The 21,002-nt window shown below is 40.8% G+C and overlaps 1 long non-coding RNA gene across 2 annotated transcripts; it reads left to right on the top strand.

The window, feature by feature from the left end:
* The first annotated feature begins 3,503 nt into the window (after window positions 1-3,503).
* Window positions 3,504-19,541, top strand: LOC118470067 (uncharacterized). 2 transcript variants are annotated; one of them, XR_004847081.2, is made up of 4 exons: window positions 3,504-3,654; window positions 4,202-4,306; window positions 4,441-6,492; window positions 14,286-19,541. It is a non-coding gene; the product is annotated as an uncharacterized LOC118470067 (long non-coding RNA). The 2 variants fall into 2 exon arrangements; XR_004847080.2 differs by having other exon boundaries at window positions 4,202-6,492.
* Window positions 19,542-21,002: the final 1,461 nt, after the last annotated feature.

Raw genomic sequence — 21,002 nt, 5'->3', positions numbered from 1 at the left:
TCATCAGGCGTTCCTGAGCTGGCATGCTGCACAGTTTGCATTTACACCTGCCTGAATTCTTGGTCATTGGTCTCGTTGTTCTGATCATGCTTGCAGGAATTTACACATGCAATAATAATAATAATGCGAAAATCAACCATAGTCTCTGTTTAACGCGTCTTACCAGCGATAAGACGTTGCTGTTACGTGCTGGAGGTTGATGTTGACAGTGTCGGTGTCCGAGCTGGTACTGGTGTCGAAGCTGGTGGTGGAGAGGAGGCAGGGGAGCTGGGGGCTCCATGACGGAGGTGGAGTAGGCTTCGCATGTGGAAAGGGATTCTTGAACAGAAATAAACATTCGCCCTAAGTACACGAAAAATACGACACTGTAACTTGTGAAAAAAATAAACCTGTAAGACCACTAGCTTAGTTCGTCATGCTGAGTGATGTATTAGCTTCTGAGAGTTAAACGTTAGAAACAGCTGCACGAAATACAAGCAGAGCACGGAGCTAGCGCTGATGGCTAACTCGTTAGCGCTGATGGCTAACTCGTTAGCGCTGATGGCTAACTCGTTAGCGCTGATGGCTAACTAGCTAGCTTATTGTCTGCTACAGGAGACAACGACGTTACTTTCTAAATATACTTATTTGCTTAAATGCAGCTTGCCACCAATGGGATAAATGATGTAAAAGTTTCTTGAAGTCACAAAACACACCGTTCTCGAACGTCTCCAACAATGCGGAGTCTCCTTCCTGTTGCTCGCCAGTGCGGTGCCAGTAAATAACGTCCCTTAAACCTCTTCCAACGCCTCCTGGTTGACCCACGCTGGCCGTTGTGGTCCTTGGTGGACCGATAGTTATTTTTGAGCTTTTTCAGCTTCTCCCTACACTGCTTCATTGTCCTCTTTATATACAGTCTACTGTATATGTGAGTGGCCATCCGCTCAGAGACCTCCTGATGAACTTTCTCCGTCCAGCTCCCTCTGTATTCTTTGGTCCACCACCAAACACAGAAAAGTCTTGACCTCTTCATTCACCCACGGTACAGGTCTGGCTGTCATATTAAAATTATGAAGAACAGAAAGTTCCGTGAAGAGCAACGCACACTGTCGCTGTTTACAGTTTTTTTTTTTTTTTTTAAATGCTGGGTTTTGTTTTGTGCTGGAGTCGCTCTCGTGTGTCGTCACTCCCTGTCCAATCAGTGGCCTGCACTATGTAGCCGTCACGTTATTGGCTCATCTCAGCTGGCTTGGAACCTCAGCCGAGAAGGTACGGAAAATAGTACCTCGTACAAGGCACTACTCCATACGGAAAAGCTCACAAACAAAGACGAGTCGAGCCGTGTCGCGCCGAGTAGGTGCTTATGGAGACGCCCCGCTAGACTGAGTGGCTCTGTAGCACTGACTTTTACTTTCACTTCATCAAGTAATGTGATATTTTGGGGCATTTGCTAAAACAACAGAGGTTGCCTCAGTGAATGTTAACTAAAGAAATTAAAGTGTTGTTACTTTGTTCACATGTCCAAAAGTAATTAATGCCATGACTGCATAATTCCACCTTGAAGATCAGTGCATCAATGACAGTCTCAAAAATAGAGATTCAGAAATCCAGGGTTTCAGTTGTAACAAACCAGTCCAGTCAGCTTGCAGGGTGGAGCTCTATGTATCATTATTTGTCTTCAAGTTTGTTTCCCAGTTTTAACATACATGGTTGAATTTCTCCAGTATTACAGCTTGCCCTTGTGTACTGCATAGTAGTTTGACAGGGCTTAAGCAGTGTCATAGGCATGTCGATGTGCTTGAGCTGCACAGTCGCAGAGAAAGGATTTGAGAAAGAGGTGAGGACTTCTGCAATTCCTAGATGAAGCAAAGGTGTAGAGATACATCTAAGCTACTTTAGGATGAACAGATTATTTTTAATGAAAACAAAGAACTTACAAATACAGAATTTTGATACAGTGATATCAACTTTTAGGGGTTTGATCGATGACACAACAAGCTCTAAGCAAATCTCAAACTGTGGTAGGCTGTTTGGTAAATCTCATCCAAGACTCTAAAATTTGGACTGCAAAAATGACAGAAATGTAAATTCTAGAAAGGAAAAACGAGCACAACCAATGACGGTCTTCAGTCACCTCACCCAGACATAAATGTTTCCTCCCACACACCCACCCTTCTCATATACACACATTCGTGCAGACACGCACCCTTCCCATCTGGCTGCCAGCACAGATGGTGGCACTGGGTGATGCTAGAGGCCAAAAGGACAACTCAAACCAGCTACACACATGCATACATGCCCACATCGCCATGTTTGTGAGGACATTCATGCACATAAAGTGTTCTATAGCCCCTCATTTGAACCTTAACCATCACAACTAAGTGCCTAACAACAACCCTCACCCTGACTTAAATCTAAAATAAACACACATAAAAGAATATTTTACTCTCAAACAGCTCTTTGAAGATCCTCTGATTTTACCATGTATCTGCTGGTGTAAAACTCAAAAATGTCCTCACAGAGATAGTTGGAGAGGTACACATCCATGACAACAATGTGATATAAAAAATACACATTATATTACACATGTTTGCACAGATGTTTTGTAAAGGGAAGCAGACAGACATACCTGTATACATACCTACAAGCAAATGCACTCAGTCAAACACACTCCTTTTTCAGTTTTCTGTCTCTCTCACACTCTGTCTTTTCTCCCTGGTCACACAAACCTATTTGGGCTGATGTTTCATTTATTAGCTCACTGACTTGGTTGGTGTTTGTCAAACAGAATTTCCATTTTCAGGTTGTTGTATTTTTGCATATGTGTGTGTGTGTGTGTAGTGGCTGCAGTCATATGAACATGCACTAAATATACACATTTCCTGTTCAATCTTTCATTGATTTGCAGCTGCTGTGGTCCCACACTGCAGAAAAAAACCTCTTTCATTATCGATGCCTTCAGCGCGCTGTGTTTTAGCATGTGCGGCTGCACCATGAGTGCTGCTCAGGTGCATAACGAAATCCGCACCGTACGTTTCAGCAGGATGTGCTTTTGTTTTTGTCAGTCAGATGGGGAGAGAGAAAGAGATAGAGTGTGTATGTGCAGGTTTTCCTATGTGTGCATGCATATGAGAAAATATGAATGCATTGTGTGTGTATTATTCATGTGGCAGTGTTATGAATGGTGTTCACATGTCCTGAGAGCTTTCCCTCCATACCAGAGTCTGTCCACTGTGTTCTCGAAGCTTCTCTTGGTGAGGGAGGGAGGGAGGGTGGAAAAGCAAGCGGAGGACAGTGAAAGAGAGGGGAGGTGGAGAGGTGGTGATGGAATAAAGGGGGGAGACAGAGGGTAGGGTGGGGGCAGAGACACGAGAAGCAAAAGGGTATGAACTAAGCAAGTAGGAGTGGAGATAGAAGGAGAGAGTGGGAGACAGAGGCACAGGCAGAGAAGGACAAATATAGAGAGAATGGGAGCATGGGGGGGTAAAGGAGGGAGGGAAATGAGGGAAACAGTGGGAGAGACAGACAAGAGGAGGAGGAGGAGGAGGGAGGGAAGAGGGATGCTGCATTTTAGTGATAGCACAGACTGAGGCTGCAGCAGCAGACAGAGAGCGATGAGAGAGGTAGAAATTAAAAGAGGGGATTGTCAGAGAGAGCACGACAGGATTCCCACAGGTAAAATAGCTGTACATCAACAAAATATTAATGGAGGGTCATTTTGAATAGCTAAAGACTTAGAGAGGCCTTTTCTTCTGTAACAGCTGCATCAAAGATTTCCTGGATGTCACAGAGGAGCAGTCAACCTGCCAAACCATTCATCCATCCATACAGCCGTGCATATGTCCATCTTTCTCCATCCACGAGCCTCTAACCACACATCCTTTCATCTCCTCATCCCTCATTACTCCCCCCTTTCGCTTCACTCCATATCCATCCCACAATCTTCTCTCCATTCCACCCACACACAAGATTTTCTCCACAACCTCCCTCCTCCACCCTTTTTCTTCATCCTTCTCCTCCTCCTCCTCCTTCCTGCTTTCTCTCTCCCTCAATATCGCCTCTGCTGTCACTACCATAGTTCCTGAGGGCATCTTTTTTCATCTCCACATCCCTCTTCTACAATTCCTCTATTTGTCTCTCTGAGCGTCTCTCTCTCTGTTGTGCTCGTGTGCTTTCAGAGAACATTTACCATGTTTTCATCTGTTATTTTGCTTTTTTTCAGATTATCACGAGCGTGTTCTTGAAGAACCAGCAGCAGGGGTTTCAAGAGAGGAGGAGAAAAAAGGAGCAAACTTGTGACCTCAACAAGAGAAAAGACACTTCTCCAGTAAGAAGAGGAGAAAATAATCCACCTGTGATCAAACTAAGACTATTAGCAACAGCAAGATCTCAAAGAGAAACATCAGAAAGTGTAACTCTGTCTTCCCTTTTTTTTGTCTCTGCTTGACTGTCTATCCACAGGCTCTCCTTCTGTCTGTCTCAGCAGGATGCAAAGGCATCATTTTAGTGCCTGGGATGGAAAGAAATGCTGAACGAATCCTGAAGGGTTGTTAGAGAGAGAGACGAAGCAAAAAAAAAAAAAAAGGAGGAACAGAGGAACATTTGCAAGCTTCTGGAAGGAAAAGGGAGGAGAAAGCAGTATGACTCAGAGCACAGCAGCTAGAATACTGTGTATTCTGCATGCAAGAGGAGAGGCAGAGGGAGACAGAGGAACACTGAGGAAGATATAAGGAGAAAAATAAAGAGGACTTGACCAGAACTGAGTCGTCATTAGACAGAAGAAGGACAGGATGAAGACAAGCAACCACACTGGCAGGCAGTGAGTGAGATATAGGCCAAGTGAATCAGCTTGCTAGGGGGAGAGGAAGGCAAGAAGAGTTTAGAAAGTGGAGGGTTTAGTATGACTGAAGCCAGTCGAGGGAAGGTTGAATGAAGGTTTGCTGCAGGGCGGAGAGTGGGAGAAGAACTGCAAAGGACAGAAGGACAGCGTTAATGAAAAATAGTTTGAACTCCTACAGGGGAGAAAGTCCTGAGTGACTGCCTCTTGCCACAGGGAGAGAACATGACTGAGCTTTGCATGGGGGAGAAGAAGCTTCAAGAAGGTTGAACACGGGAAAGGAAGAAAATGTTAGAGAGTATAAAGGTTGAAAAGAGACCTAGAAGTGGAGAATGAAGGAAAGGAGCAAATTAGGCCAGATCAGAGCAAAGATTTAACATTCAAGCAAAAAGGCAAGGTCTAAGAAGAACAGAAAGAGAAACACTGCACGCTTAGAACATGGCATCCAACGCGCAACGATGGGTAACATGAAAACTTTAACTGTGACAATAACACGGCAAGAGGTTCCTGTTAAATATTGATGCTGACAGGCCACTCTGGAAAGAACTTGCTCCTTGTACCACAGAGGGAGAAACAGAAGAAACGTAGCTGCTTTTTTATTCTGAGGGATTTTTACACCGGAATAGACAAGCTGTTAAATGTGTCAGATGATGGCTGAGAGTGGTGAAGTAGAGATGTTGGTGCAAATTAAGACCAGACCTACAAATTAGCCGACGCTGGGCTTCCTGGAGGTTTTTTTGGACAGCTGTGCAACTTCTTGGGGAGAGTGGAATTACTATAGACAGAAGCACTGGACCCTTTATGTTGTGTGCGAACAGGGATCGGTGTTTGAGAGAGATGACTGAGACCTCGTGAGGAAAATTGTTCTATTCGACAAGAACAATCCAGATGTATGTTTCGGACTGACAGCCACTCTGCAGCACTGCCACATGAGAAAAGCCGCTGCTGAAGCATATATGTTGTTTTTGTCCTGGACTGACTGGAGCTGTTTCACAGAAAATGGCTTCATTACAGAGATTTGGCCAGTGGAGGACTGCTTGAGGAGATATGTGTGGAGATTCTTTGATGAAGAACTGGAGGCAGGATGCTTACTTTGTTTTTGCTCCCGGGACTCAATAAAGTCATGATGGGTCTTTTGGTGAAGGCATCACGTTAGGAGCTGCCTTCTATCCGACTTGAATCACCGATTGCTCAAAGATCAAAACAATAACGTAGGAAGACACAATGGCACGGTCTCCATCCAGCTGCCGATAGACCAGCTGTGTGTTTATGTGGGGCAGCGTGGGGGTGCAAGGACTGTCGAGGAGCTCAGCTGTGTTTGCGCGGATGCTTGTGTGGGTGTGGATGTAGAGGTGTGTGTGTGTGTGTGTGTGCACTGAGCTTTGAACCCAGCTGTATCGGAGTGTATTTTCAAAGAGTCACCCAGAGCTGTGTGTGTGTGTCTGTGTGTGTCTGTGTGTGTGTGTGTCGCCTGGATTCTCCCCACCAGCGACAGAGCTGGACCTGAGCAGCAGCGCTGAGAGGGGGGACAGGGAGGGGGAGGAAGAGGAGGAGGAGAGGAGGAAGACGGAGGCGAAAGGAACCAGCAGGACGGAGGAGAAGAAAAAACTGACAACATGCTTGGATAAAGAGAAGAAAGAAAAGCGTCTTTGGCTGCCCCTCTGGTGCAATGTGTGGTGAGTCCACGTTTATGCATGTGCGGCACGCTTTCATGGCAACCGTGTGTCAGTGTTTGTAGCCTGTTGTGTATCTGCCGATGTTCCCTCAGGAGGTTGGCTGAGGTCAAAGGTGAGAGGTCAGTTAGATGACACAGAGTTCAGGGATATTAAGATAGTTCATGTTATTGGATGCAGGTCACGTGATCTGACAAAAGACACTTGATATGTAGGTCAAGCCGGTCACATTACGTTTCCATCCACTGATTCACACAGTTTAATGTCGGTCACATGATAGTGGTGCCCAGTGGGTCACATGACGTCCAGCCTGAGACCTAATAACTGAAGCTCCATCGTGTTAAAACTCACAGCATTAATGTTACAAGATTCATCAGAATCTTTACATAGTCCTGCATATAATGATCAAAAATCTATGAGAAAAAATGTTTTCGCACCTGTCGCTGCACATTTTGCATCACCACCATCTGATAGTCTGATGGTAAAATCAGTCACATTGTTGAGAACTCACCTCTAAGGAATGAACTAAATTGTATGTATGGCTTATTTTGCTTGGAGCCTATTTAAATTTGCACTTAATGAAAACCAGAAACCTAAGATGTGAGATGTCTGAAGATGAACTCGGAGGTTCAGTTGACTCTGGGTCTTATCAGTTCATGCTGAAAATGATGGAAACAAAGATTTTGACTTTTTGGCTCTTGAGTCTCTGTGAATAAGTGTCCACTAATGTGTCACATGCTGCAAGGCTTCGCAGTCCCATTGTCATTGCTGAGAACTTGTCAAATTGATACATCCTAACTACAATAACAGGCTTTAGTCAGTTTTTTTCATTCATATTAATCTGATTATCATAACAAAAGTATGTGTTTTTATCAATAGATAGCTATAGACAAGTGAGCAATGTAGCTGTGAATGAAAACAGAGCTGTCAACTGAGTAGTTAACACAATAACACAGCTTCAAACTCAATATCAATGCTACTTTTGCTCAGCAGATTATTATCCCTTCATTCCTCTCACACTCTCCCCTCCACACAGATGTCTCACTCTTCTCTTGCAATCGTGAATATAAACATGTGGTCGCTCAGTCTTACAGTAAACACACTCGCCCTCTCTTTCCCTCTCTAGCGCCTCCTCACGCAAACACACACTGTAAAAACACACGTGCACCGACACGGAGAAAGCAGGACTGTCGGTGAGGAGAAGTGACAGTTGCTTGATGGCCGCTGGCCTTGTATTCTAGCAACCACACTCGTAATGGCCCTGAGGAACGTTCTAGTGTCATAAGCATCCAGCTCCCACAACATCAGCACGTAAATTAACTCAGCGTCTGCATGTTTGTATGTGTGTCAACAGCAAGAGATTGGGAATTTATACAAAACACGAATTAGCTTATGCTTAAGCTTTATAGAACTATTTCTCTACACAGCAGTAAAATGTTTCCTAGCTGTTAAGCATGTAAATATCTTCTCAGCTGTGTATTGAGAGAGTCTTTGCAGCTTGGACATGACCCAAACATTCTCTCTTTGCACTTATGTGTGTCAATGATCTTTGCAATGGATTAGCAGAGTGCCAGTGTAGTGTAGCAAACACAAAAGCTGCAAGATCAATGACTGAGACTTTCTGTGAAGTCAATAACACTACCAATGACTCCAGTCAATACTTGCAATTCCTCCTTTCCCCAACCACTACTGGATGTAAAGCCGATAAACAGAGTTTGATGCACCACAGGAGAACCTGTTTATATCGTATTTCACATTAGTAGCATCTTGTCTTGCTTAACAATGATCGCACCGTGTACCTTGGAGCATGAATGCGTTTAAGGGGGGAGATTCCCTCCTCAAGAAATGTCAATTTCATGAGTCTACAATGAGATTCTGCCAAAATCTACACAGAAGTCACACACAGTCAACTTGATGTTTGCAGTGAAAACAACAAAATGTGAGAATCTCGGTTTTAGTCGAAACAGTTTTAGTAGCCTGACTGAAAATTGTAAAAGAAGGTATAAGAAATGGTGGATGACATGCAGTAAAGGTCTTCGGCCAGAACAAAACAATACAGATAAACTGGTAATGACTGGCAGATTGGAAACATGAGATTTCTGGGAATCCTGAAGGCTGAGAAAAATTTCAGAGTTAAAATTAGATTTTCTGAGGCTGCTTTTATCAGAACAAATAGGCCAAGGATGATGTTAGATGACACAATGGCAAAGAGGCTAATAAATGAGAGGAGAAATTCTGTTACTCGTGGCACAGTTGTGGCTCAGCAGGTAGTCATCAGATCCACTAAACAGCAAATAGTTGGAGATTTTTATCCTTGTGTTAGGCTAGAGAAAACTCAAGTCAAGTCACTGTTTATATACCACATTTAAGGCAGCATGCACTCATTGTGCCAAAGTGCTTTAGCACAATGACTAAAAGATTCTGACTGGTGTTTGGATACTAGTGTTATTCAGTGTGATTTTACCTGAGTAATTTACATATTAGGGGATTAAAATCCTACAAAAATAATCTAAAATACTACTGTACCTGACTAGAATACATACAGTATTAAGGCTGAGATCCTACAGTGCTAATAATTAGATTGATTATCCTGACTAATTCCGAGCTACAGTTTTGACCTTGCAAAAATTAACATGAAAAACTTAAAAATCCAAGGATGAGCAAGCTTTGCTTTCATTTTTTGTTTCTTTTTTTTTCTTTGATCTTTTTTTTTATCTTCAACATGTAGAGGTCAGTTTAGGTAAAATATTTTTACATACTCTGTAACTGCATTTAGATGAATACACAAGTAGCAATGAGTCAGATCAATAAATATATTCTAAGACACTAAAATAGTACTGAATCTTGCATCTCTAAAAGGACACGTTGGGAAGAAGATGAGCAATAAAACATGCAAACATCCTATTTTCAGGCTCGGTGAGGGCTAACAGCTGCTGATATACTGATGGAGTTACAAAACAAACACAAAATGAAATCTGTGATAATCAAAACCACTATGTGATTGTTGGGAGAAAAAGCCGTGAGTTGCTCCAGTGTGACTCCTCACATAGTGATGTCATTTAACCGTCTGCAGTGTCTCAGGGGTCTGATTTTTCTTATTCCATGTTAAATTATGTTCCATAATAATGCAGAGATTCCAGCCATACATCTATTGATGCAGCATCAGCTTGGGACATGTTGCTGAGCTGTATGCAGACTCTACAGTCCCTAAACATACATAACATTAACATACACTGCTGGTTGCTGCCATCAGATCATTAATATCCAATGTGAACAGACGTTGAAGTTGACAGACCTCTTTATGCATTTGTCACTTGCACATGAATAGCATTGGTTTCAGTGTTAAAGTAAAAACTTCATGACATTCACTGCTTGCTCATTGCAGGAAAAGTTAAACTGATGTCGAGACAAACATGACACGAGAGTATGTGCGTGATAAATGTAAATGTAATCCTCTGTTACAAAATGAATGAACTAGGTACTTGGATTAGAAGCACATATTAGAGCACACGTGAGATGAAACGTGTCTTTCTGTGTAATTAAACAACATGGAAATGATCTACTCTACCTTTAGCTAATGTTTCAGACCAAGATCATTACAGCATCACGCAGGGGAAAGTTTGCTGCTGTTTGAGACTTTTAATGAAGTTTCCACATGCACCAACGTATATTTAAACACCGTCTTTTATCTCCAATGTCTTTATAACTTCTTCAATCCTCCAACAATCCATTTCACTGTCACCCCTTCCTCCAATCTGTTATTTCCCCAAATGAATTATATTTGCTTACAGCTACATCTCCAATTAATACATTTTTAAAGTGATGGTTTGGATGCTAACAGAAGAGGCAGATAGAGCAGTTTCACCTTTAATTATGTTGACATGTTTGTGCTGTTTGTTTATCATTTTAAGAATTAATTAAAAGGAAGAATGTTAGCAATGCTGTTTACATTGGTATTAATGCACAGCAGGCTATTTGGAATAGATTCATAAATATGGAGGCTTATGGAGACCAACAGAAGCAGTAATTAAGTTCTGTATATGACTACAGGCAAAATACTTTTATCAGTCTCTGCACAAATGTGCAATCCTATGATTTTGCCAATCCCCACATTATCTGCAATAGATTGAAATTTGTTCAGTGTTTGCAGCAGTGAAGTATAGTTCAACTCAGACCCTTAGTAATAACACCATGTCAGCAGAAACCAAACCTCATCTGCAACGAACAGCTACATTACCACATTAATATGTTCATGGCTGGGGAATTTTCTTCCCTTGAGGGGGGGCTTTGCTTACTGGACTCTCAGGCATCATCCTCACACAAGCTCCACCGGCTGACATCTCTGCACACTATTACTAATCATACAGCCGGAAGATCAGAAGATGCACTACCTGCAAATTAGTCCTTTAGGAACCTTGAACCTCCTGGTTTAACTGCAGCAACTGCTCATATACTCCTCATCTATCACCCAATTAAATCAGTTTATGTAAAAAGATGATTTCACTTGACTGATATGATAATACAGGAATTTAAAATATGCATCTCACAAGCTTTCATTTCCATACGAGATATTTCTGTGAGATTACCTTGAGTTGCTATGTGACCTCAGATTCAGACTCCCACTGCACTGCAGATGGACCATCTGTAGGGAATTCATATCACATCCTATATAAATTAATCTGACAGTGAAATAAGCAGAGTAGCTATCTGCGCCAATTATGATGAATATTATGCATGAGTTTCATGGTGCAGACTGGGGAAGCCGGTGGTGAATTCCCCAGTGCTGCTGTGAGTTTGTACTAACTGCACAGTGTCCTCATTGTTTGGCTCAAAATAAGTTTGGAATAATAGCCATTTGTAAGATACCAGCAATAATATCCAGGAGCACATTCTAATTATGAATGTTCTACAATGGCTTTAATCTTGTACTTTCCTAAAGTGATGTTTCCTTTTTGCATGAAAAAGCTTAATTAGGGACAGAGAATTCTCCATTTTTTACTTACTTATTTAGCAGGATTATAGTCAAAGTCTGCTTTTTGCTTCCCTATAGTGCAAGAGGAACTTTTTAACTAGACCCTCAGGTTGAAATGGGCAAACATGACATTCCATTAAATAAATATGCCACCAACTGCTTATACTTGCTGCAATAGTCAACTTATTGGCAAAACTTTTATAGTCACAAACAATAAAAGTTATTTCTATGCTTTATGGTAGGTTTTGTCACTGATAAGGGCAAAAATAATTAGGTTGCAAGACAACTGCATCTGACTGCTCCTGCTCTTTTGTTAAGAAAAAATAGCGACGAGTGTTGAATGAGTGAAATAAAGTATATCAAATTAATTCACATATTAAATTGAACTGACTAAATGCTTGAGCTGGTGTGATTCACTTCAGTTCATAATCTGTGGTCTTGAAAGGAGGGCAGAAAGGAACGAGGAAGGAAAGTAAAAGGAAAAGACAATGTTCTTCTATTATCTCAAAAAATATTTTAAGTGGTCTAATGTCTTAACTTGTGAATAGATGATAGATACTGCAGTTGAGATACATGTACAGTATGTGGTTTCTATGCGTGAAATATTATGTTTGTTTATGGGGGGGCTGCAAGCATTAAACATACATATGCATGCATAAGAAATTCACAACATACACATACTGCACATAAATAATACACATATTGCACTGTAAATGTTGCAAAAGCCCAGAAAAATTAATCAATTTCACACGTTGATAGAAAGAAATTTAAAAAATAAGATGAATGCTCACTTTTGATCAAACAACCAGTTCCTCACAAGGATCATGCCTTCGGGATTTTAAAGGGGGAAAAGAAATGGGCAAGAAACAGCGAGTGAACCTAAATAAATAATAGGAATGCCAGACATGGAACAGAGGTTACATCCCAGCTGATCATCAAATCCTCAGATCATTTCTTGCATACAAGTGAATTTCAACATTACAGGAATTCTATACCATAGTAGTACATTTATAATAGCAGCTACATCCCTTAGCTTTATTCTATTATGTAATTGTACATTTACAAATTAAATTCACAGGAATAGAACTGTCACAACTGATAAGTGGTGAAAACCTCCCAATGAATCAATCTACACCGTATATACATACTTCCCTCCTTCCTTTTCCATCTTCTGTCCCTCTGATATTTGAGGTGTGCCATGTATTCCCTCTAAGTGGGTTGGAAATAATCACGTTACACCGCTGAATGGCTAAGCTGCATCAAAAGATTGTGCCATGTCTCCAGCTATGAGTACAGTCGCACACATTCGCTCAGACACACACCCCTGGGCCGCCAGAACAGCTGCTTGATGTTGGAATGTTTACTCAACGCACCAACAAAATGAAAAGACGGGACAACAAGTGAGAGGGTAAAGAACAGAAGAAATGTACAGCAGGAGAGACGCTTGAGAGGATGAACTGATTTAGTGTTTACATCTATGTGCACTCCTGCTGCTTCCCTGCTTGTCTATAGAGTCACTCACTCCGCAGAGAGTCTGTGATTGTTCTTCACAATCCATCATATTGTCCGTGTTCTATATTTGTCTACGGTTTTATTGGAAGGGAGTGAATTACTGACCAAATTGGAGGAGGTAGTTCACCAGTGGACTTAATTAGAGTCAGTTCAGTGTAGTGGACATCTCACATCCTCTGTGAAATTCATCTTAGCACACACACACGCACGCACGCACGCACGCACGCGCACACACACACACACACACACACACACACACACACACACACACACACACACACACACACACACACACACACACACACACACACACACACTTGCACAGAGATATAAATACACACTGTCCTCATACTAACCTCCCTTCCTCTCTGTGCTCCCAAACTGTCTCAGAGGACGGCAGATAATTCCCTCATCAGCACTAGACCTCATACATTTTTAACACCATTGACACCATTGATCCCACATCAGAATTAATGCTTAGTGACACTGAATAAGAAGGAACAAATGGATGAAGCGAAATAAGGGAGAGGAGTATAATGAATTTAACAGACCATGGTATTTGAAGAATTTTAACGCAAGCTTTACTGGATATATTATGACCAAGACATATACAGATGGCTGCTTATATGATATTGCTTTATCAACAAAAGGGGTTTTACAGGAGTTGGAATAGTTAATAAAAGAATGAAGAAGGAACAGGAAAGAGCTGGGGATTATATAAGAGGACAAATGTGAGGATAAAGGGAAAGAGGAAGACTGAGAAGTGTGCAATTATGTTGGCATTATGTTGGATGTGCACTTGTGAAGTCAGTCTTGCCTTCAAGTCAATGGGATGCACATACGTGAGAAAATGTGAGAGAAAGAGGACGAACATGTAGTGAAAAGAGGTGAGAACATGAGCAGCGAGACAAGTGAAAGGAGGTATAGAAAGGACAAAAAAGATAAATGCCAATAGGGCCAAAAACAAGGACAAAAAGAAGAATGAAAAGGATGCCTGAACAAAAGAAGAAATGTTTTTAAGTAGCATCAATTTTTGCAGATCTGAGTCAGATGGTGACCAAAGTCAAAAAATAATTTCATTCTCTGCTTGTTTTTTTTTTAAGTTTCACTCTTCTGTGATTAATATTAAAGGGCTGAATGCATACAAGAAAACTGGATGTGTGTGTTTTTGGCAAATAGAGGAACAATATCTAGCTTTGCTGTGTCTGAAATAATTAACCTGTTTCTTTTCCCCCTATTTCCTATCGCCTTGCTCCACTAATGAATTTCAACTTCTGCTGTCTCCCACCCGTTTCACTGTTTCTATTTGCAGGCATCGCGCCCTGTGGGAGTGGGGTTCTGTGATGGTAACCATGGTCCCCGGCAGCCGCTATGTTTGCAGCGCTCACGCAAGAGAGGAAGACTCCACGAATGACCGCGAGGAGCGAATTTTAGCCGTGCTGGGCATCATTGGGACCATCCTCAATCTTCTGGTGGTCATATTCGTCTACATCTACACCTCAGTCACATAAGGATTTCTGCAAGACTCAGAACAAGACACGGTGGCTCCGAAGCCAACTTTTGCTCACACTGCCACTGCCCTCTTTAAGTATTTATGAACTTAGAGGGTTCGATTTTTTTAAAAAGTAAGCACTAAGATGTGAGGATCATTGGCAGTGTGCTCAGCTGGATTGTAGCCATATTTATCTACACCTGTGTCACTGCTTATCCCTCAAGACAGCTCTGCTCACTCGGGGCTTGTTGGGGGAATCATCCGGACTTCCCTGTTATGATTAAACTGTATCATTTTTCAACACAGATTCACATATGCATATTCCAAATGACTGCTGACACTGTGTCCAGTCTGGTAACAGTCATGCATCTGATTTCATATTGATCCATAACTGTGGAATAACATTTTCTGTGGCTTCTTCAACTGCTCAAATGGAGCTGCTGATCTGATGGTGACTGTGCTGCATCTTCCACTAATGTGTGGTTTCTGTTTTTTTGTGAGATTTTAGATATCACTGCCAGTTAAATATATACATTAAAGGTTGGACAAGCAGAAAAACTTTGCGTTAATTTGACCAAATTAGTACATTACGAAGAGGGGTACACTATTAAAACTGCTAATATGGACCAAAATTGCCAAATGAGATATCACAATTATCAAAACTGGGACCCTAAATACTTGTATAGAACATTGGTATAGACGTACAGATAATCACGTCCTTACTGCTAAATCTTAGTTTCTGTGGTTAGTAGAATCCTTGAAAGGGTTTTACATGGACCTAACGTGTCCATACTTGAGCACACCAGAGGAGAGATTCCTGGCAGTGCTAGGAGTCATCGGTATAGTCCTTAACCTCCTGCTGCTTGTTTTTGTCTATGTATACACCTCCTTTTGATTTGGGGACTCCAGAAAAAAGCTGCTTAATGCCAATGTTCTTCTCCATGTGGGAAGTTGCTACACCTAACAGCAGCCTGGTGTATCAGTGATCGTATCGTGCAGAGACTATACATTTTTTAGCCACACTTGTATATATCTATCCCAGGCACACCATGGTTCATAGCGTATGTGAACATTATATGTTACTCTGGGTAGGTTTCCGGCCCTTGATGATACAGTGACACTCAAACAATATGGTGAAAAGAAAGCGATGAATGAATTCAAAGGTGGAAGCAGCAGACTGGTTCATTTTATAAATACACTTCAAATTCACCATTTCCATGGATATTTGTGGCCTACAGTTGGTGGTTTTCTAATACAATTAGAGTCATATAATACAGTACTCTCCCATATGTGTGCATCATGAGATGTTAATTGAAGCTTATATTACTACAATGAAATGTTCTCTATCACGCTTTGACCAAAATAACTGTTGTAAAGACTGCCATCTTTGTAGTGATTCTGTTCTACATGCTTATTTCTACTGAAAACATCAAGACATGGAATTGGATATTTCAGTCTGTGCAGAAGCTCTGCACATCAGCAAAGATCCCTTTGTGTATAGTTGGTCCCACAGAATAATAGTGTGTTTTCTGCTGCCGTGTTTCAGTGATTATATGTGGAAACCAGGCACAGAGCAGCGTCAGAGTGGGCAAAGCGTGAAATTGAGACAATGTCACAGAAATCAAGACAGAGCTCTTTTGCAATGTAACACAAAGGCCTACAGCAGTGGCAAAGAAATCAGGGAGAACCAGTGTGGATTGTCTGAAACAAATGGACATAAAACCTTTCTACAAAGCCTCAATGTCTGTTTTGAAACTCATGAAAGCACAAAAAACTCCCCGGGATTTGGTTACAACATGTTCACCGGAGCTGCATGTAATTATGGATATGACTTCAGGTTGAAGCACTCTGTCTCTAATGGAGAAGCAAACCTGAGTGCAGCTGAAACTGGCCTGAATCTACACTTGATCCTCGTCATTCTCTTCTCCACCAACAAGCTAAAGCCAGAGAAGACATAGTGACACACGGGTCTCTGCTGTCATCTCACGTATAGCACAGGAACAGTTTATATTCCAAAATTAATGACCAGCGAGGTTGAAACTTAACCTTCTGCAATTTTACATGTTGGCTTGTGTGGAAAAAATGTTTGACATTTTGATAATTATTGCATATGATTCCTTGTTACAGTGTGTTTGTATGCTCTTAGTTTTAGCACCAGTTTATCACAGAGTGTTTGGTTTGCAAGAAAATCCAAAAGCCACAATCACTACATTGGAAAATGCTTGGGATGAAATATGTATGGATGAGCACAGTCTATTTTTATAAACCGTAGAAGGTTCAGATAAATATACTCATAGTTTTGAAATTGTGGATTAATGACTGATTGATATTTGCCACTAAAATAATGAGATTTTACACACAAAAAACTAAAAACTATGAGTTGCATTGTTGGGTTCAAAAAGCAAAATTGCATCTAAAAATCAGACATTTCTGTCACCTGTAATGCACAAGTAACTTGCATAAAATTCTCAATCACATAGACACACTTATGCATGTTTGTTTTTCTGATCTTGAGGACCCTCGCTGACAAACTGATCATAACCACCACATGCCTAATTCGATCTTTATGTCACCTTAATCTGGCTAAACTGGAGCCTTGTTTACAACCTGTTTAATTATCTCACAGGTTTTGTTTCTTACCCTGCTCAGTATAATAATGGAATCGATGACCCAGCTGTGATGATAGAACTTAAATTGTAACAAACCATATTTCTTTTTTATGATCAAATCTTCAGGCCCACAAAGAACTGGGAACAAACCAAAAAGTCCTCACTTTCCGAAAAGAAAAAGTCTCCGCTTAGAACTAAAACTCAAACTGGTCCTCACAAAGCTAGAAATGTAAACGCTCACACACTCGCCGCTTGCATCTCCCTTCATGAGTTTAATTTTACACCATCTTTCAGCACACATCGGGAGGTTCGGCCGTTAGCATACTGAGATCGATGTGACTTGCACATTTACTTCCTGTCACATCTAATCACTTTACAGTGGAGTTTGTTGAGTTGAATCCATGTTAAGTGTGCACCAAAGCACAGTATGAGCCACCTTTGGTTTGCCAGACATCTGCTGTCAGACTGTGACAGTCGAAGCTGCGGCTCTGCAGAAATACACATGAACAGACTTTGAACTACCTACAAATGTACTGGAGATATTTTTTGATCTGAGGTGCCTCTGGAAGGTCATTGGATGTGTGTAAACAAACAGAATGAACACATACGCTGCTACCTATTTGGACAAAGGTATTACAGTACTGCTTTCTGATCAAGGACTTAAAATTAATAAATGTTTCACTAATACGTGCAAAATCGGTTAGAAGCCATACACAAGAAAAAACCTTTTGGTCTCCTGGTATCTTTATTGTCGCTTTGTATCAAGCCATATTTTATAATAGCTAAAACTGCTATGCTACCATTTACTGATGCTACATGGTTAGAGTATTAACCCATTAGCATTTATGAAGTAACTACCAATTTTATAACTGTATTATTACCACAGAAAAACAATAAGGGTTTTAAAGAAAGTGGCAGTCATTAAAAGGATCAAAGTGTTTCTGATAAAGTTGTCTAACTACTCTGTTAAATGATTCATTAACCATTATTACAGTCATTGGTTACGACTTATAAACCCCCTTTGAAGAATCCCTGAATTGAATGTTTCAGGCTCCTCATGTTAGTGAGGGTTTTCAATTATGGTAAAAACTAGCAATTCAGACTGGAACAAATAAAAGACATTTATTTTAAGCTAATATTTAATCTTTTGAACCTTTCACGCCCAAAAGAATAAAGTCCCAGAATACATTTATGCCAGTTCCAAAAGTCATTAAGACCATAATGGGATCCACTGGACCCAGCTAACTCTGCTGATGATTAGATGGTCTATTAAGACTAGATGAAAGGTATAATTAGAAAATAGAATTGTCAACGATTTCTAAACAGCACTAGCTGATATTAGAAAAAGGTCAAGGTTTTGGCCTCAATGGCTTTTGATAAGTCAACGGAACAATGTGGTTGCAGTACCTGAGCTTTGTCTTATACGTTTTTGGTTTTCGGTTGAGACCTGTTTTAACACACTTATTGCTAAGTGGACCAATGAGAGGAGAGAACCTTGAGGGTGAATCCCAGCCATCTGCTGTCCCAACAGACCTCCTCAGTGCGCACACACACACACACACACACACACACATACACACACACACACACACACGCACACAGGAAGCATAAGCATCTATTTTTTAACCAAGCAGCATCTCAATGCATCTCAATATTGCTTTTTTCTTTTCTAGAGAAGGGAATAGTTTTCACTGCAAGAGGAAAAACAAATGGGAGTCCTGACCAATGCCGCAGGAGCTGATTGTTAACACGAAACACTGACAGGCAAATGAGTCTGGATTCAACACTGCTCATTCTGTGTCCGAGCCAGTCTGTTAAGCCAAAGCAAAGACTGATTCTCGTGTTTTTTTATGACGTACGAGCTGAATTGATTTTTCGAGCACACTGGACACAAGCTGCCTGAGACTAGACAAGAGAAAACAATGTGGAGGGATTATTTTAATGTTATTTCAGAGCAACAAAGCTGAATAATAGCTGAGCTACCTTAGAATCTGGCAACAAAATAAGTGCCTTGGGCATAACAGATTCCAGCTTTACAGTATTTTCTACAGCACAATTCCACCCAGAGGAAAAAAAGACTGAGAAAGGTCCTGGCATGCATGAAAAATGTGTGTTTGTTCCACTTAGCACTTTTCATTTAACTGTAAATTATTTTCTAAGCAGGCAGCACCGGTGATTCACAAAACAGGTGTCTGAAAAACTGAGAAATAATCTATTAGCCAAAGTATTGTGTGAAACGCTGACAGCAGTTGCTGCTGCTGTGCAAACAAATTCTAGTTTTAAGAAGCGAGCTGCTGAGAGGAACTACCTGCTGTTTTTGGTTGCTTCTATTGTAATCTGTACTGTCAAATGAGAGTAACTGTGTCTGCCAGAAATCACAGCACTGAGTCTGATGAAGCTGATAAAGAAAAGGTTTGATACGATTCTTGAGAATTACTATTGAAAATATGTTTTGAGATCTGGTGTACTTTATTTAATGTTTATATATATATATATATATATATATATATATATATATATATATATATATATATATATATATACATACATAATGTATAGTTATAGAAATGCCAATAAAAATGAAAACCGCCACTTTCACTAACTCTTGTGATGTGAGACTATTTGGGACTATCTGATGTTGGATTTGATGTCTTTCTAGTGTCTCTTCACTAGACATACACTCAACTCACATGCGGTGCCACATATTTTGCAAATTTAAGATGCCTTTAAGGGGTTCACTAATTAAGAATCTTCGAGAAAACAGAGCTGGCATATTGAGAAAAACTGTAAGAACTCAGTTGGAAAAATATGACATTTACATCTTTCATAGCTTCACTGATGTGTTATTTCTAATCCTGATTGGTCATGGACTTGATCTGGAGAAGTGGATTAAACTCTGATTGTGAACTGTTGTTGTGATTTTAATTTTAATTACCTTCACGTATCAAAATGCATATCAGATTTTAAGTTCATTGTGAGGCCTTTGTGTACTTGTCGATGGCCAATTGTTTATGTACACAATAAGGGACTTGGATAATAATTGTTAACTAGATGTTATTATCTACCGTACATTTAGATATGAAAATGTAGCGGCATATAACACTAAGTTATTTTGGCCGACGAGTATTCTCCGGGTTCTGTTTTCCTATTTAGGAATGATCTTTGAAATGAGCTGGAATAACTAAATTAAGGCTAAAATGTAGTCTTGTTGTTAATTCACATTTTCACTTTTTAGCAACCAGATTCAGCTTGATTGCTTGGTGCCGTTGCTCCCTTCAGCTCCTCTGGGCTTTTTTCCCCCCCTCGTGTTTATTCTATCTGGTTTGTCAGTGGGATGCATCCTAATTCCGTGTCGTCTTGAATGCACTAGCAGTCAGGAAACAAGGTTATCACCCACAGAGCAGAGCTCTTTTTAAGTAGTAGCTTTGGCAGACCTGTGCTGTTGTGCGCAGCCATGTTCAGCCAGCCATATAAACTAACAGTGTGTCCTCAGGCGCCCCATGAGACAGCCACTGACCTGGCTAATATGGGTGCTGCCCTCTGTGCACACACATAAAAAACATACAAATGCAAATGTCTTTTTGCAAACAGCCGAACAGACTCATGCAACACCAACCTACGGTCGCCAACGCATCTGATCAGATGTATAATCTGGTATGATCTAATAACCTCGTGTCTCTTTCCTGCCTTCGCTTTCTCTTTTACCCTCTGCACTTTCTGTAGCACAAGCATTTATGCTCTCTCCTCAGTGCTTTGCTCCATTGTTTGCCGTGTTCCTATTTTAGTCTTTAGTTAGTTTGCCAGCTCAACCATGAACCCCGTCCCTGACTGTGAGCCTCAAGCCACTGTCACTGGAACAAGAAAAGATGTTTTATGTAAACAGTAATATAATGTCCTACTTGCCTGTTGAGTGTAACAATTCCCTCGG

This window comes from Amphiprion ocellaris, chromosome 7, assembly GCF_022539595.1.
Source record: "Amphiprion ocellaris isolate individual 3 ecotype Okinawa chromosome 7, ASM2253959v1, whole genome shotgun sequence".
Taxonomy (NCBI): domain Eukaryota; kingdom Metazoa; phylum Chordata; class Actinopteri; family Pomacentridae; genus Amphiprion; species Amphiprion ocellaris.
The sequence above is the reverse complement of the archived record's forward strand: the minus strand, read 5'-3'. Positions and strand labels throughout refer to the sequence as shown.